The following is a 6000-nucleotide window of genomic DNA, read 5'->3' as shown; positions in this document are numbered from 1 at the left end:
CCCCTGGGAGCCTGCCCCAAAGCTGGCCGGTCCTGTTGGCCTGGAGGCAGAACCTGAGTGTCCGCGGTAAGGGAGGGCATGTTTTTCCTGTAGGATACATTGAAGTCATGTCAGTGATGAGACGGCGGGATGCTCTGAGAACGTTGCACATGTGGACGGTAGGAATTCTGGAAGGTCTTGGCCACCATGAGCTCTGGGGAGGGGGTGCTGGCTGCATTGGTGGCAGGTGACATGGCGGGACCATCACCGCCTCGTCCGTGGGCACGGGTGGCGTGACCGCAGGTCCCTGCACTATTAGCGTGGGAACTCTGACTCCACCCGGGTCTTTGGTAAACTACGATCTCCAAAGAACATCGCGAAACCCTGTGTGTGGCTTCAGGCCCTGTGGCCGTGTCGCGATTTCTTTATCGCCCCCACACCGCCTAGGAGACTGGCAGAAGCGGCTTATTTCATAAGTATGTATCTGCCTCTCTGAGTCTTTCACCAAAAAGGACTTTCCCAAACCCAGCGTTGGTGTCAAGCCTGGCCCCAGAGAGGAGGCTCCCGGCGCTCCCCTGGGGTGTGGGAAGAAGAGCAGGTGTCCGGCCAGAGGCCAGAGAACAGGGCCTCCCCCCCTCGGCCCCTGGTCTCAGGGCCCCACCTGGGACCCCTTCGGCACCCACAGCAGTTGGGGAGCGGTGGGGGCTGCTCGGGAGGCCTTCGGGCTGGAGGCCGGGGGCCTGGTTCTGCCTGGCTGGGCCGGCGACTCCCGGAGGAAACAGGTAGTTTCCCTCTGTTTCCTCCTCTGTGGCTCCGGCTTGTCACACCTCCCTCCCTGCTGCTCCCGTCCTCACTCCGGGTCAGTAGGGAAAGTGCCCAGGTTGCTGTCCTGTAGTCCAGGGGCTGTTTGGGCCAGTTACTGGGCTGGCCTTCAAGCCCCCTGCCCAGAACCCTCCCCAGCTGCAGAGTGAGGGGTCCAGCCCTGGGGAGAAGCCTGGCGAAGAGACTAGCATGCTCACCGTGAGCCCCTGCACCCGCTGCTGACGAGCCCGTGCTGGCCAAGGCCCATCTGGCAGGACCCAAGCGCTGACCACCTTGGGGAGCCCGACGTGGCTCCCAGACGCCATTCCCCGGGATCTGCCTTCTCGGATGAGGGTGGGAGGAGCCGCTGAGGAGCTCCTTGTGCTGGGGGGGGGAGGGGGAGAGAAAGGTTGGCAAAGCCTCGCCTGGAGGCCTCTGCACTGGCAAAGCCTCACCGCCAGGACAGGAGGACATGGATCTCAGGCCTCCAGGCGCACTGCTATTTGTGTGACTTTCACCGTGACGAAGAGCAGACCCGTGGTACAAAGGGGTCCTGTGTTCAGAAAAGCCAGGCATCCAGCAGGAGCTCAAGGCAAAGAAAGAGCTGGAACACAAACACAGAGCGACCTTTCCTGGAAGCAGCCCCTTGGCAGACACAGGGCCCTCGGCTGCCCTGCCCTGCTGCTTCTGGGGCTCCGAGGTCAAGTGCAGCTCGGCTCCTGCCAACCGGCTGCCTCCGGGTCATCGGGGCTGAGCTCAAGGCCCCTTCGGAGACCGGTCCTGAAGGAGCGCGTGAGCCAGGGAATGGAGGAGGTGGGAGCTGAGCCGACCCGGTGACCAGGCTCCGTCGGGGCGCCACCGCCAACCGTGACACACAGCCCCGCATGGACGCCGCAGCTGGCCCCTTCTTCCCCAGGAGAGGGTGGCCGTCATGGGCTTAGAAGGATGGCAGAGGCCTGAGGGACACAGGGAGGAAGATGGACAGCTCAGACAGGCGGGGCTTGCAGGGTCGACTCACGGGGCCTCTGGGGGCCTGTCGTGCGACAAGGAGTTTCCGTGGGGACAAACCCACCCAGACTGGACGGAGAGCAGAAAAAATGCGAAGTCTGAATCTCAATCAGATAATGAAAGTAGGTATTTGTGCAGAGCCAGGAAAAACCCACAGAACAGCACATTAAAAATGCTAAGTACGATAAACCTCAGCAAATCCGAGAAAAACCATAACACGGGATGAGTTCCTGCCTGCACATCTCCATAAAACGTCATCATCCCGTGCCTGACCGCTGCTGCCCCCGTGGCCCCTTCCTTGGACCATGACCTTCTCCTGTTTCCTGTAAGAGAAGGAGAAGTCGGCCTTCGCCCTGCTGTGGGGCACCGGTACCCACTTCCTGTGACCAGTGGTCGGGGTGCACAGCAACATGCATCATCCATGTGCTCCTTGCACACCGTGGGCCGTCTTGGCGGGTACACGAGAGCACCGGCAGGTCCTACTTGCTGTGATCACCGTCAAACCCTGTCGTCGCAGGGCGTCCAAGAACCACCCCACACTCGGCCCGGCCGCGCACAGCCCAGCTTTCCCCTCACCCGTGACCCACCCGCTTACCTTCGCAGGCTGTGACCCACAGCCGACGTTCCTGGGGGGACACCAGGACCATCAGCACAGGGGCAGTAGGAAGACCACACTGGGAAGCCGGCCACGGCTCTACACTGAAGTGACCGTCACACCATCCCACTGAGCCCAAACAGCCCACGGCCTGTCCATCACACCTGAGAGGCTTCAGCAAGCTTACAAGTTCTTCTGACTGGGGAGCAGTGCGCCTGGGCATGGGAGGGGCCCAGGCAGGAACGTTCCAGGGTCTGTACAGGGCGCAGAACTGCGGGGTCCAGGCACGCGCGTCTGCGGCACTGCTAGCGATCACCCGTGGCTCTACCACGGGCACCAGTTCGCGTCCCACGGCGGCGGATGAGAATTCCCGCAGCCACACGCTAGCGATGCCAACCCTGGCGGGGAGGGCAGGGGGGCTCGGCGGTCGGATTTCCTCTGCGTCCCACCCTGCGTCTCATGTGGAGCATCCCTCACGCCCTCACTGCCACCCGGATGCCTCTAACGCCCAGCACCCCTCATGCCCTTAGCGCACTTGCTCTCCAGCTGCCGGTCGTTTCCTAATTCCTTCGGAGTTCTCCGTGGATCCTGCACACAGAACTTCGCGTTTGCACTCATTGCAAACATCTCCCTCCGCTCTGGTTTGCCTTTTACCCCATTTGTATTTTTACAGCGTTTTTCGCGACCACGGGATCTGCCTCTAGGTCACAGCGGTACTAGCTCTACTTTTCTTTTCGGATTTCCAGGGCTTTGCTTTCCATAGTTGGGTCCCGCAATCTGCCTGGAACCGCACATGCGTGTGCGTGCATGCATGTGTGTGCCCGTGGGGGGGGGGGGGCAGGGACATCAGCTTCCGAACCTCGTCCATGTGGGTGCGGTCCATCTCCCCCCACCCCCCCGCACAGACGGTCTTGCCGCACATCTGCATTTCCGACCCTGCGCAGGTCTGTCCCCGGGGCGGTCTCCTCTATTTCCCCGTCCGCTGGTGCAGCCCTGCGACCACGGTCCGCTCTCCACGCTGCCGCGGCTCCTCAGAGGGCGCTAAGACCCGCCACGGCCTGCCGACAGCTGCTCACGGCTCGAGCTTCTCCTTAGCCCGTGGTCCCTATCACCTCCTCATCCTAATACTGTTTAATTGCTTTTCTAATTTTTTTCATCAGTCTTTCTAAAAGTTTGTCTTCATGCGTTTTTCCCAAACAGCCATCTTTACCACTGTTGGTTCCCCCCAATTTAAAAAATATTCTAGCTCCATTCTTCATAATTTTTTAGCTTCTAATTTCTTTAGGCTACTTTTATTATTTCTTGATTTAAATACTTAACTCATGCGTTTCCATTGTTCCGTGGCGGTTTAATGAATGCAGCCAACGCCCTGGGTGTTCTTCTGCCAGGATGTCTGTAGCTGCATTGTCCTTGTCCGCTCAGGCCTCTCCAACCAAAGCACCGCAGGCCAGGCTTTAACCAACAGACATTTCTTTCTCAGAGTCCTGAGTTTTGCGGCTGGAAGCCCACGATCCTGGCACCCGCGGATTCCGTGTCTCCTCCTTGGCGGCGGTCTTCTCGCTGTGTCCTCACCCGATGGGAGGGGTGAGGCCGCGTGCGTGGGGCTCTTGGCAAGGGCACTCATCCTCTCGGTGGGGACCCCGCCCTCAGGACCTACTCCCCCACCGCAAAGGTCCGTCACAGTGGGGCTGGGAATTCGGTATAGGAACTGGGGGGGGGGCGACCCAGACATTCAGACCCCAGTGTGTACCATCACTCTTTTTTTTTTTTAAAGATTTTATTTATTTATTTGACAGAGATAGAAACAGCCAGCGAGAGAGGGAACACAAGCAGGGGGAGTGGGAGAGGAAGAAGCAGGCTCATAGCAGAGGAGCCTGACGCGGGGCTCGATCCCATAACGCCGGGATCACGCCCTGAGCCGAAGGCAGACGCTTAACCGCTGTGCCGCCCAGGCGCCCCTGTACCATCACTCTTGACCCCCGACCGGTTTACGGTTCTTCTAAGTAGTCTCTTTCACGTGATTTCCCCGTCAAACCGCGAGCCCTTCGGGAAGATCGTTAGTGTGGGTGTGTGTTCAGTTCCCCCTCTGTTCACTGTGGGCTCCGTTTTCATGGCCTTGTAGCCCGAAAGGGTAGACTCTTCGTATCGTTTCTTGAAATTTCCCACGTTACCTGGGATGTGGGCAATCTTTATAACTATTCTGTGTGTATTTTAAAGGAATGTAAGTCTTGAGTGGTTGGGCGACGTCTTCCTATGAACACATTTTATCATTTTGGTCTGGAATCTTCTGCGTTGGTGTGAACTTTCAAGCCTGGGGGACTCCGCTCCTAATGGAGAAGGGTTAGCATCTCCCATCGCGACTGCAGGCTCGGCAAGAGCCCCGGCTTCTTCCAGCGGTTTTGGCCTTTTGCATTTTGACACAGCTTTGCCTTCAAATTCGTGACTATGGTATCTTCTTGGTAGAGCTCTCCTTACACCGTTTTTATATTGGTTCCCTTTTCATTCCTATGTAATGCTTTTTACCTTAAATTGTGTTTAGTCTGGGCACCCAGGGGGCTCAGTCCGTGAAGCGTCTGTCTTCGGCTCGGGTCATGATCCCGGGGTCCTGGGATCAAGCCCCGCACCGGGTTCCCTGCCCGGGGGGAGCCTGCTTCTCCCTCTCCCCCGCCCCTCTCCCCTGCTCATGCGCTCACACACACTCTCTCTCTCTCTCTTGCTCTCTCTCGAATAAATAAATAAAATCTCTAAAAAGTTGTGTTTGGTCTGCCCTGTTCCAGCGTGATGTGCGGGGAATCGAGATGACGTCGTCGGATCGGAGGCAGCTGGTCTCCCTCTGCTCTGTAGGCGGCATCTGCTCTCTCCCACGTCCCTCGACCCCGGGCCCCGGCGTGTGCTTCTCTCCCATCCCGATGTCATGTGTGCACATGCGCACTGTGATGTCATGCATGTGCGTGTATGGTGTCATGTATGCATGTGATGTCATGCATGTGCATGTATGATGTCATGTGTGCGTGTGATGTCGTGTGTGTGGATGTGGCGTCACGTGTGTGCCTGTGCACGCATGTGTGCCTTACATACATTCCTGGGTCCACCTGCCTGTCATGGTTTCCCTTCTACTCCTGATCTATCACTGCTTTGTACACGCAGCAGACTGGGTATGTCAAAGTGCCCACTTACACGTCTCAGCAGGAGTGTAGACGAGCCCTTTAAATACACACATGGTTGTGTTCACACAGAAAGGTCCCTCTTTCTGGATGCTGAATTCGAGGTTAGGTAGCCTGCTCCCTCCCTGGTCCCACCTGCATCCTCTCTCTGGCAGCCAGCACGTCTGCCCAGCAGGTGGGGACGAAGGGGGTGCCCATGGCACTTTGTGGGTCCCCTCGGTGGCACCCCTCACAGAACACCTGCACCCCCTGCACTCAGACTCTCTTCCCTCCCAGATGATATCTGCAGCTCTGCTCCCCTGGCCAGTGGCCCTTCTCTGATGATCCATGGTGCTTAACAAGAGTTATTCGGTCCGACAATAATGACATTTTATCCGCTCCACTGCAGTATTGGCCACAGTTTATGGCCGGGAAGGGAGTGGTCAATTGTCTGTGCCAAGTCTGCTGGGGGCC

Source organism: Ursus americanus, chromosome 18, assembly GCF_024610735.1.
Source record: "Ursus americanus isolate L20-20 chromosome 18, mUrsAme1.1.p, whole genome shotgun sequence".
Lineage (NCBI taxonomy): Eukaryota > Metazoa > Chordata > Mammalia > Carnivora > Ursidae > Ursus > Ursus americanus.
Note: the sequence above shows the minus strand (reverse complement) of the source record.